Genomic DNA, 13269 nt, shown 5'->3' on the forward strand with positions numbered 1-13269 from the left:
TTCTCGTCAGGAAATTCGTAGATCTATACGAGACCGTAATCGTAATTTAGATTTATTTGTCATAGAAGAATCATTAAATATGACAGAAAATTCAATGCCAAGTGTAAGTGGAACGGCAATTTCTGCTTCTTTGTCAGACAAAACCGATAAAATTTTTAATGCTTTAAGATTAGTCCCTGAGTTTGATGGAAATTCAAATGTTTTAATTAGATTTTTAAACATATGTGATCAAATTGTATTAGCATATGTCGATCCGGCATCTGGAAATGAGTTAAATAATTATGCAGTGATAAATGGAATTTTAAATAAAATTAAGGGACCCGCGGCTAGAACCTTAGCTACGAATGGCATCCCATCGGATTGGAATGGAATCCGCGCAGCTCTTATTAATACCTTTTCAGATCATCGTGATGAATCTTCATTGTATAGCGATTTATCTATGTTATCTCAAGGTAATGACACACCCCACATTTTTTATGAACGAATTCAGAATTTACTCGGTACAATAATGACATATGTTGAGTTACATGATGATATTTCCACTACCGTTGAAGCTAAACGGACCTTATATAAAAAATTAGCTTTACAGACTTTCCTTAAAGGCTTACGTGAACCATTAGGCTCACGCATACGTTGTATGAGGCCTCCAACGCTTGAAAAGGCCTTGGAGTTTGCTCAGGAGGAATTAAATATTATTTACATGCAAAATAGAAATTCTTATTCACGAAAACTTACACAACAGACACCATCATTCAGAACTAACAATTTTAATCCTTTCTTTAATAAGCAAATTAGCCAGCAGTCACGCATGAATAATTCTCAGATGTTGCCATACTTAAATAAGCCTTATCAAGGTCCATCAAAAACCCAGCAAATGTTTAGGGCTCTACCACGATCGAATATGAGCACTGGTTTTAGGATACCACTTAGGGAAACTCACCCCACACAGCACCAACGCCAGGTCAGTAATCAAATGCACGGACAGCCTATGAGTGGCATTAGCCACCCCAAAGCCCGTACATTGCCACCGACTTCAATGAAACCTGACTGGAGCCGACAAGGTCAGTACCGTTCTCCAAATTATTACCAAGAAATTAATACTAATGAGTATGATAACTGTGATGACATTGACCATAACTTCGTCGATAACTATGACATGAGCTATGACACCCCATCTAACGTAGTTGAACACTTAGTGGGAAACGGTTACATAAATGACCAACAATTTATAGAACAGACTGACGAACAAACGGACGAAAATTTTTTGTCAGCTCAAATTTCAAGTGTCCCAAGATAGAATTAAATTTACAAAATAAAAGACAGCTTCCATACATTCAAATTCATAACCCACCTCTGAAATTATTAATAGATACAGGAGCAAATCAATCCTTTATCAATCCAGAAGCTATAGAAAGATACTATTCGGATTTACCATTATATTACGACCCTTTTATTGTGACAAATATTCATGCTTCTACTAGAAATGACTATTCCATAGAAATACCATGTTTTTCTGAAATTAATGACAATAACCCCGTAAAGCTTTACATTTATAGGTTTCACAATTATTTCGACGGTTTAATAGGTTGTGATTTATTAGAGCAGTGGCAAGCAAAAATTGATTTAGGCTCTCGCATACTTAACACACAGTTTGCAAAAAATAAAATCCATATGTTTGAATCTGGCAGTGTAAATTTAATAGAGGTGATAATACCAGCACAATCTAGCAAAATTATTAAAGTGCCAACTACTATAGCTAAAGGTGAAATTATTATAGATAGACAGACCATTTGTGAATGTAGTATTGGTGATTGTTTAACTATTTCTGAAAATAGCCAAGCCTATGTAGAAGTTTCTAACCCTTCTAAAAATGATGTGATTTTCACATTGATCCAACCAATTTCTGCAAGTTTATTCAGTGAACAATCAGTTTCGGCCTATGATTTTTGTAATAAAAATAAAAATTTAGATCGCACTCAAAAAATTTTATCCAGATTACGAACTGATCATTTAAATAAGGAAGAAAGTGCAAATTTATTTGCCTTATGCAAAAAATATGCCGATGTTTTTTATGTAGAAAACGAGCCACTTACATTCACCAATAATATCAAACATCGTATAAAAACTACCGATGAATTTCCTGTTCATTGTAAGACATATAAATACCCTCATGTGCATAGAAATGAAGTACGGGCTCAAATAAAAAGTATGATTGATCAGGGAATTATCAGACCATCTAGTTCTGCGTGGAGTGCACCCATCTGGATTGTACCCAAAAAGGCAGATGCTTCGGGTAAGACTAAGTGGAGACTTGTGGTTGATTTTAGACGACTGAATGAAAAGACTATTGATGACAAATACCCCATCCCTAATATTAACGACATACTTGACAAATTAGGTAAATGCCAATACTTTTCGACTTTGGACCTAGCTAGTGGTTTTTATCAAGTGGAGACTCACCCTGATGACATACATAAAACTGCATTTAGTGTTGACTTTGCTCCCGGACACTTTGAATTTTTAAGAATGCCCATGGGTCTTAAAAATGCCCCATCAACCTTTCAGAGAGTCATAGACAACGTTTTACAAGGCTTACAGAATGAAATTTGCGTAGTTTACTTAGACGATATACTTGTATTTTCCACCTCACTACAAGAACATATAGTTAATTTACGTAAAGTTTTTGACCGACTTCGTCAATCCAATTTTAAGATTCAAATGGACAAATCCGAGTTTCTGAAACATGAAACACCGTATTTGGGACATATTATAACATCTGACGGAGTAAAGCCAAACCCTGACAAAATTAGTGCTATTTCAAAGTATCCAATTCCCAAAACTACAAAACAAATTAAAGGATTTTTAGGCTTGCTAGGTTATTACAGACGTTTCATACCTAACTTTGCAAGACTGACCAAACCACTAACTAGCTGTTTAAAAAAAGGTGCAAAAATAACCTTGTCTGAAGAATACATTGAATGTTTTAATCACTGTAAAACACTACTGACAAACGATCCGATATTACAATACCCTGATTTCACTAAGGAGTTTAATTTGACCACAGACGCATCAAACTTTGCACTTGGAGCTATTTTATCACAAGGACCTATAGGTAGTGACCGACCAGTAGCGTACGCATCCAGGACTCTTAATGACAGTGAATTAAATTATTCTACAATTGAAAAAGAATTGCTAGCAATTGTGTGGGCGACTAAATATTTTAGAGCATATCTGTTTGGCCGAAAGTTTAAAATCTTTACAGACCATAAGCCCTTGCAATGGCTCATGAACTTAAAAGAATCGAATTGTAGGTTGACAAGATGGAAATTAAAATTAGCCGAATATGACTTTACAGTAATTTACAAAAAAGGGAGACTTAATATTAATGCAGACGCTCTTTCTAGAGTTGAAATTCATAATGAAGATTTAAACTCAATAGCTGTTAATATCTCAACTTGTTCATCATCAACTGTTACCGCTCCAGATGATAGACCCTTTATAAGCCAATCGTCGACTGACACAGCACCAAACATAGAACCCTTAAGTAGTCCATGTTCCACAGTAACAGCAAACTCTCGTTTTTCTATTACTGACGAATTAATACCTGCGAATGACGTTGAAACTGTCAGATCACGTAGTGAAACCATGCATACCAGTAATGAAGATCCTGTACTTGAAATACCTATTGTCAATGACCCTTTGAATAAATATCATAAACAGTTAATTCTTAATATTTGTGAGCATCCATCTAACCGTAAACCAAAAGTCACAACACCTTTCAACACGTATGAAAAAGTAGTTACAGATATTTCAGCTAATAATTTTCAACAAGATTTAATAAATACAGTAAAAAATTTCATCGACCCAAAGATTCTAACTGCTCTTCTTGTAAATCCGCCTGAAAAAATGCTTACAGTTGTACCAATTTTGCAAGAATTCTTTAAAAATTCATCAATAAGATTAGTCCTAGTTAAGCATGAATTAGAAAATGTCAGCAGCTATTTTGAGCAACAAGATATTATACGCAAGTATCACGAAGGTAAAACGAACCATCGTGGTATCACAGAAACCTATTTATCCCTTTATCATAGATACTTTTGGCCTAAGTTAAAAGAATCTATAAGTAAATTTATAAATTCATGTACTACATGTAGTAGAGCTAAATACGACCGTCATCCAATTCGTCCAGAATTTAAAATTGTGCCACCTCCTAGTAAACCTTTTGAAATGGTACATGCAGATGTATTAACAATTAATCAAGAAAAGTACTTAACTGTAATAGACGCATTTTCTAAATACGCTCAAATATACAAAATATCTGATTGTACAGCCCCAAATATAGTAAAAGCTTTTCTTACCTTGTGCACTCATCATGGATTTCCAATTAATTTAACTACTGACCAAGGAACAGAATTTACTAATCAGGTATTTAGAGAATTTCTTCTGTTACATAATGTACACCATCACACTACTGCACCTTATTCTCCTAATGAAAACGGAATGATTGAACGTCTTCATAGCACCATACTCGAACACTTAAGGTTATTAAAACTACAGTATAAAAATGAATCCACTTCTACTTTAATGAATTATGCTATAATTGCCTACAATAGTTCCGTACATAGTTTAACAAAATGCAGACCCTTTGACTTAATATCTGGACATTTCGATCCGCGTGACCCTACTGACTTAAACTTAAATGAACGACTAATGCAACAATACATTCAAGACCATCGTCATAAAATGGATTTAGTATATAAAATTATTCACGACATTTCACAGACTGAACGTAACACACTTATGTCTCAACAGAATGCACGTAGAGAACCACAGATAGATTATGAAGAAGGACAAGAAGTTTACATTAGGAACCCGGTAGCTACAAGACAAAAAATTGCACCGCGTTACATACATGATAGAGTTATTTCAAACTTACCTGTACATATATACACTTCAAAGAAGCGCACACCCGTAGCTAAAAATAGACTGAAACGTAAACGCAAAACGTCTGGATTGTTACAGATGTCTGGTGATCCTGATACACCTGGCCCAAGCACAAGACATTCGACTTGACAGTTTAAATGATGGTCCTGGCATTCTTCCTTTCAAACTCGGACCTGCAAAAATAACCTCACATTATCACACCTTTTTACATGATATTAATTTTGATGAAATTCAGAAGCAATTAGATTTGACTAAAACTCAGTTAACTGATGTCACAAATAACTTAACTACTAGAGGCTTCGCTCTTTTTAAATATCAAATCATACACTTGTCTGACAAAATTAAGGAAATAAATTCTCAATTAGATACTTTTCTGCCAACAAAAAGAACCAAGCGTGGTTTAATCAATCCATTGGGATCCATAATTAAAAGTATTACGGGAAACCTCGATTATAATGATGCTTTACAGTATGAGCAAATGTTTCATATCTTACAGAAGAATGATGTAGATTTAGCTAATAGTTTAAATAATCACATAAGTTTATATAAGCAGATGTCTTTCCATCAAACAGAAATATTAAGTAATTTAAGTAGCAATCAAGTTAAGTTAGAAAAAGCTTTGACACGCTATATTAATACTACAAGTAATAATACTATACAGCTTACCCGTTATGTCCAATTGTCGCAAATATTAACACTTATAGCTGAAAATATTCAAGATTTGCGATTAGAGATAGATAGAATAGAAAATATTTTAGCGTTTAGCCGTACAAGTACCGTACATCATTCTGTTTTAAGTACTAGTAATGTAATTGATATGTTAAGCAGATTGAAAGATATATATAACCAAGATCAGATTATTAATTTAGTTGATGCTCGACTCTACTATGATTTAATTAGGTTAGGATGTTATTTCGTAGACAATAAACTCATTATTGTTCTTAAATTTCCCATTGTATCTCCATCAACTTATGACCTTTACCGTTTGTGTCCAGTTCCTAATAAGCACCATGAAGTTATAATTCCCCCATCTCCTTTTGTTGCAACCAACTCCAAGGAATATGCATACATGGAGGCAGAATGCCCGAAGGTCGACACCATATTCATATGCAAGCAACAAATGAGCTATCAAACCAGAACATCTCAGGACTGCATCAGCACACTAATTCATTTACAGAAAATAGATGAAACGTGTCACCCCACGCCTATTTTTCTGTCTCAGGAGGCTCTACTGGAGCTTGACGATCAACACTATATACTATCTTTTCAAACCCCCACGAAAGTACAAACGCTATGTGAGGGTAGCGCATCGAGGGTAGTTTCCTTGCTACTATACCGAGAACCTGCAGCATCAGAACAACAGAATTCACTATCACCAACGTCAACGATAAACTCCGTGGACAGCATTTCGAAATACTTACATTCACAAATTCTGAATTATTAGCCTTGTCATCTTCAAGGAATCGAAAAGCTCATTTCAACATAACTGCAATAGATCTTAATAAACTACATGTCATTGAAGACCAAATATCAATGGAAACTTCACCAAAAGTAACCGACGCCACTTCGATGAGTACTTACCATACTACTCTTCCTCTGTACCTGTTAATCCTACTGGGTACAATTGCTCTCGCTATTGCGTACATAAGGCGATACCGGCGAAATAGAAAATCAGAAGACATATCAAAATCGAATGTTGAAATATCTCTTCAACCGTGTGCAACCTCAAGTGAGCATCACTCGTCGACAGCTACACGAGAGGACAAGAAGGCCGCAATATTTGCACTAAACGTAGGCAAATAGTTGCTCAGCTGGGGCGGGAGAAGTTACGTGTAAGCGACAGCCCTACACGTTAAGGCTGCATCGCGCCAGCCCTACACCGTTCTCACGCTGCATCGTGCTTGCGCTGCATCGGGCCTTCGCGGAACGGCCAACGCTGACGAGGCGCGCAGGTGGCCGTCCCACGCGCGGGTGGCCGTCCCACGTACAGGTGGCCGTCCACCATGGAATCAGTTCACCTCCATCGCGGAAAGTGACTCGACCTATCCCATCAATTTATTTTTTTAATTTCATTTTTGTTAAAACTTGTGTAAAATTTGTGTTAAATTTAAATAAAAATTTAATTTGTTCGCGAAATAGACTGCAATTATTTCCTCGACGCCCAGCTCCCATAACTTGACCTAAAATATTTATTTTGCAGAATTTATAAATAGAAGTAACATCATTCGAATGTCGCTGATGTTATCATTTAATTATACGTACTATGCTCAAGATTCATCACCAGTTATGTAATAAACATATTAATTAATAATAATAGTGATTGCCCTTGGGGCCTCAGAACTGAAGGTCATACATATTTACATTATTTACATATCAAGTATGAAACGAAGTTATCTTATCTGGCAAAATTAAATACAATGATAATATTTATAGAGATATTATTGCACACTACATGAAAACATGCTTTTATTATGTTAATTGCACTAGTGGACATTATGTGTTATTTTGGTTATGGCATAAATCATTTTTTTTTTTAATAACATAAGAGTAGCAGACGAGCATGCAGTCCACCTGATGGTAAGTGGCTACTGCCGCCCATGGACATCTGTAATCAACCCCAGATAGGATTAGATATTCCTACCTGAGGTCGGCCACAGATGCGCAGCTACCCCTGAGGATTAAGCTGGAACGCCTCGGAAAAGTCTGTCTCCCTTACAACACCCTTCAAACCGGAACACAGCAGCGCTTAACACTGCTGTTATTAGGTGCAATTCTGCAGTCGAATTGCACCGCGACTGCAATTCTGCAGTTGGATGGTAGTTGTAATTCTGATTTCATCGTCTCTGTGCAATAATTGATAAACGCGTCTCAAAGGAACGCACTTTCCACGAAACTCGATCTCACTCAAGCCCTGATTACACAAACATGCTGCCTTTCTTTCTTCCATGTCTTCACAATACACGGTTGGCATTTGTCCAAACATTCATTGAACCGGGTTATTATAAGAAATTTCATCTAGAGATATATTTTTTTGTTTGTTTCGCTTAGTTTATCCTGCCGGAGGTCGCATGTGGCTATGTTAGGATTTTATTACTCGTAGTCATACTCACAAAGTGGATGGCATAATGGTTAGGATGTCTGACTCTCAATGGAGTGGTTCGAGATTTGAATTCAAAACACGCACATTTTTATTTTATAAAGATAATAATTATTTGCTTATCAATTTGCTTAACACTGCATGCCTGAGAGTCAAAAAACGTATTTTCAAAGATGTGTAAGGTCTACCAATATACGCGCTTGGCTATCATGTTAGACTATGGGTAGCAGGTTCGATTTCTGGCAATAGCAATGGTCTGTGACAAGCAAGAAATAGTAATACGTGAGTCTGCATTAGACTATTCGTGATTAGTTTGTTTACAAGAAAACAAAGAAGTTATTTTAGTCATGTAAAGTGTTTTACTATTTTGTATGCACCGGCACACCACGGGAGTGGATAAAAATAGTACGTAGCGCACGACATGGCATTTTGATATCGCAGTGACTCTGCTGTGTACTGAGGTGCAAGTTATACACGTCTGTACTAAATTATTTTTTTACAAACTTTTATTTAACTTGCTTTGTTAGTTCGTATGTATGTGTGAGTCGCATCTTGCAGGTCGAATCAGTCTGATACCCGATTAAGCCGAAATTCTGCGCACTCGTTTGGATGACGATGCATGTTAAAACTGTGGTATCATCCTAAATCCATATGGCGGACGAATTATTTTTATACAACCCGATATTCGATTTTCTAAAAAAATTATACAAAAAACAAAAATATTTTACTAAAAAGCTTGCTAATAAACATCTTTACTAAAATACATTATTCCCTTTAAGTAATGTAACAAAATCGGATGGTTTAAAATAAGATAACGTCTAGCACATATTATAGACAATTTATAAGTCGCAAAATGTTTTATCAGGCTATTACTATGGATATAATCTTATACGGGCATCTCTTAACCCTTGCGCCCGAGTATGGCGCGCATTTATCAACGCCCGACAAGGGCACGACCACGGTGCACTCTCGTACGCACTGGGATGCACGCATCGATCCAATGAACTTCTTATTACATGACTGTGGAGGGTAATGTTTTTCGAGCGTATGTAAGTGTGTTTTATTGGTTGGCACGCTCTACAAGCGGTTTGACTGATTTAATACGTGACGTGTCGTTGGATTCGTAGTTATTGGAGTGACAGGCTGTACTTTTAGGTAGTCGGGATTTTTATTTTAATACTAATGTGTATTTTGTATATCCGTCCTATGCTCAGTCATGACTTTAAATAATTTAAATTATGTAAGGTAAATACGTAATGTTAAAATATATGCATAAAATAATTAAGCTTTACAAGCGCATAAGATATTTTTAATCCATGAATTGCAATGAGTACTTGATCTTAGGGGGTCCCTAAGATCAAGTACTCATTGCACATCAGTATCTTAAAAATGTACGATTTCAAAATATTTCCAAGAATAATAAAAATAAATTATTTTGTAAGAAATTACCAAAGAATGTGATAAGTTAAAATACGTGAGTACACTTTCGTATTGTTTGTAAATTATCATGAACAACATACATATAATTACATATATGACTATAACATAGGAATGGTACGTTGAAACAACTTGTGTAAGACCGATGTTTACGTACTTAGTCGAGGTTAAAATATAATTTCGTTGAAAAGTAAAGATTTGATGAAATTTAAAAAATAAGTAAACAACTCTGTAATATTAATACGTTCATAGATCATTATTTCCATAATTATTTAATTAAAATAAGGTTTTATAATTACGAGTACATGTTTTGAATAAATTAATTTAACCATTAAAACCGTGCTACATAATTCAATTTCGATTTTCCCTTCGCTTTCTGTGTGAGTATAGCTTTATGTACATCGTGTAAGCATTATTATGCTGCACATGACTGGAAAGCGTGATACCACGCAGGTACCAATACTTTATAATAATAGAAACAAAACAAAATGGGCATTTTTTTTTATAATATAGAGTAACAGACGAGCATGCAGTCCACCTGATGGTAAGTGGCTACTGCCGCCCATGGACATCTGTAATCAATCCCAGATAGTATTAGGTATTCCTACCTGAGGTCAGCCAAAGATGCGCCGCTACCCCTGAGGACTAAGCTGGAACGCCTCGGAAAAGTCTGTCTTCCTTACCACACCCTTCAAACCGGAACACAGCAGTGCCTAACACTGCTGTTATTAGGTAGAAATACATTTAAATCCTGGTCGTAAATGAATATTATACTACAACCCTCAATAGTATACATTCGTTTAAACCCATAAGATATAAGTATATTAAAGACAATCAAATCATTAAAATCCTTAAAAACAAAAACGAAAATCCAAAGACTAAAATCCATCTGAAGTTAGCAGCCCCATCGGTGTTTCATGGTAACCTAAAAATTCTACCATGTTTCAAACGTACAAATACGGCGAAAATGCCTTACATCCTGTTATGAGACTAATGTCCAGAGCCTCAAGACAAATAATTATGCATTCAAACTTTGTTATTCAATTATTAGACACTAAGTTAGAAATAGAAATGAAAGGTCGGCGACCGAAAACAGTGATGTGTCTCCAGCGCACCACAACGTATTCGTACAACCTTACGCTGTAACGCAATGCGTATGTACACTGTACAGCGAGTTTTAGCCAAGGTTCACACAGTCAATAATTTTTTTTTTTGTCGACCCGCGTGGCGGGGCGGTCACTATACCGGTCTGACGCGCAAAGGGTCCCGGGTTCGATCCCCGGCCAGACAGATCTAAATGATGAATTTAGATTTCTGTTTCTGGGTCTGGGTGTTTGTGTATTTGTCTATGTGTGTGTCCATGGCACCCACGACACAGGGAATCCTAGTGTGGGGCTGTGACTGTAGAAAGTGTTTATTTATTTTATTGACGACCAGCGTGGCGGAGCGGTCAGCATACCAGTTGACGCAGAGGTTTTCGGGTTGATTGATATCTGAACAGGGAATCTTAGTGGGACTGTGGGTGTTGAAACCATCTTTTAAATATAGCAATACCGGTATTACTATTTGTCATTAATAAATATTTAAATATTATAGTATATAAGCGATCGAGGACTTAATTTATTCTTAATATATAATTAGGACGAGGTTTTTATAAGCGCCTTGATCACAATACTGTTGCAATCTATACCCTTTTTATCGTAACTAAGAACTAGAGACAATCAATAAATATTGACTAGAGTCAAAATCTTCATTGACAAAAAAAAAATATTGTGAATAAAAATTCTAACGCGTTTAAACAGATATTGACGGAATGATTAGTATCTCAATATTTATTGACCGTGTATCCATTGCTTTAGCGGGTGAACACGCGAACAACGCCGACAGACCAGTTTTCAGCTCGTCCTTTAATTAGCAAGGGAACCGGTTCTTATAGCTCACTTATGAAATTGGTGCAATCATTATACGTTTGATACGTACTTACATGTATCGTTTATTACGTGAACGTTCACTTTGTAAGTCGCCCGTTCACATTGCACATTGATATTGACAATTATATACAAGAAAAATATTTTTAACGTACCCCCATTTTAAAATGGCATAAAAAGTAGAGAATAATAAAACTTAAACAAAAAAACGTGGCTTAAAATAAAAACTTGTAACAAAGAAGATGTTTCATGTAAAAAATATATTACACTCCAAATGATGGGAACTGATGTGGGAGCTATCTCCCTGATAATCTATTTCCTCATTCATAACCAATTTGCATTCGTATGTACTCCAGGGTATATTATATCAATATTTTTTTTTAATATTACGTAGGGGAATATGAACTCTTTTTATATTTAAAAGAAATATTTATTTTTCAGTATTATCTTCTGAATTTATGTTTAAAATTTAAATCTCTAGCTAATGGGGAAGGTAGTGTACATTTAAGACAAATTTCACCATGACCACAGAACCAACTCAAGGCGAATTAATAAAAACGTGTTTAAAATAACGCTTGACGTGCACTAAAATTCTACATAAAAACTCAACAAAACATTGATTACATTTAACTTTTCAAAAACAAAACAATTGACGAACGCCACCACTAAATTAATGAACACGTACAACAAAAAAGCAGCTCCGTCACTGTTTAAATTAACAACAATTTGTCAGAATTGCCCGAGGAGGTACCAGACACTGGTAATCAAGTCTGGAGGATGACAATAATGTGCATTGAGGAAATCTCACAAAAAATGCGCAAAAAGCCACATCGTGAACTATGGACCGGATAAAAGGATTTTTAACGCTTCATGGCATAGATATTGCTTACAAAAAGTTTATGGAAAAAACACACTGGTTAGAATATACTAAAACGGAATCCAGTTAACACGAGGACAAATTTGGTAACTCATTATACAATAAAAGACTATATAATAAATGAAACACACAATTTTCCTTAAATACTCTAATTTTCATATTAGAATTTGTTTTGATATCTAGAAAAATCTATGGAAATGTTACTTGGAGTCTCCATGGTTGTGAAGTGATGTGAAAACAATAGCAATAATAGTGAAAAGTAATATATTCAATTGAAGAATTATGAAATGAAACTTTTTGGTATTATTAATTAATTTTAAAAAATTACGATTATTTTGTGCTATTAAGATTTCAGTCAGTTCTACAGTCTGAGTAGGTAGTTTAAAGGAGTCCACAAAAAAAATGCTTATTAATTTCTAGAAAATTAAAGGATTAAATAAAATCTGATTTGTTAAAAAAAAAAGTTTCTGCACTATAAGTATACCTATTAACAGAATCATTTACTAAATGGATATTTTTATGACAGTTCTATTGATAGAATCATTAGCTATAAGATAACCTTTGGTTCCTCTAGTTGCACCATGCAGTAAAAACAAAGTCTTTATTTGAAGTTGGTAATATAAGATATAATGAATAAACAGTTTAAATTTTTTCTTATGTTTACTTAAAAGAACATTATATTATAAAATTTCAAGTAGATTTAGACATGTGATTAATTGTAATAAAATTATAATATGTATAATCGTATTTGTAGCACCCTCTGTGGTTCAACTCCAGTGGCACCACTGCCCGTCATAGGTATTGCTGAGTTCTGGTTTAAAGGACCACAATGGAGACATACTTTTCCGGGGCATTCCAGCTTAGTTCTCAGGGGTTTAGTACAAGTCTTAATTAATACTAACAAATTAATAGTGATATTAAAGCAACAACCATGACTGTTTCTACATTAAAAACATTTGAGCAAAACAATAGGTGATTATATAATC

Source organism: Epargyreus clarus, unplaced genomic scaffold (genome assembly GCF_041222505.1).
Source record: "Epargyreus clarus isolate Ecla_fem2 unplaced genomic scaffold, WU_Ecla_fem_2.2 ptg000012l, whole genome shotgun sequence".
Classification (NCBI taxonomy): Eukaryota; Metazoa; Arthropoda; class Insecta; order Lepidoptera; family Hesperiidae; genus Epargyreus; species Epargyreus clarus.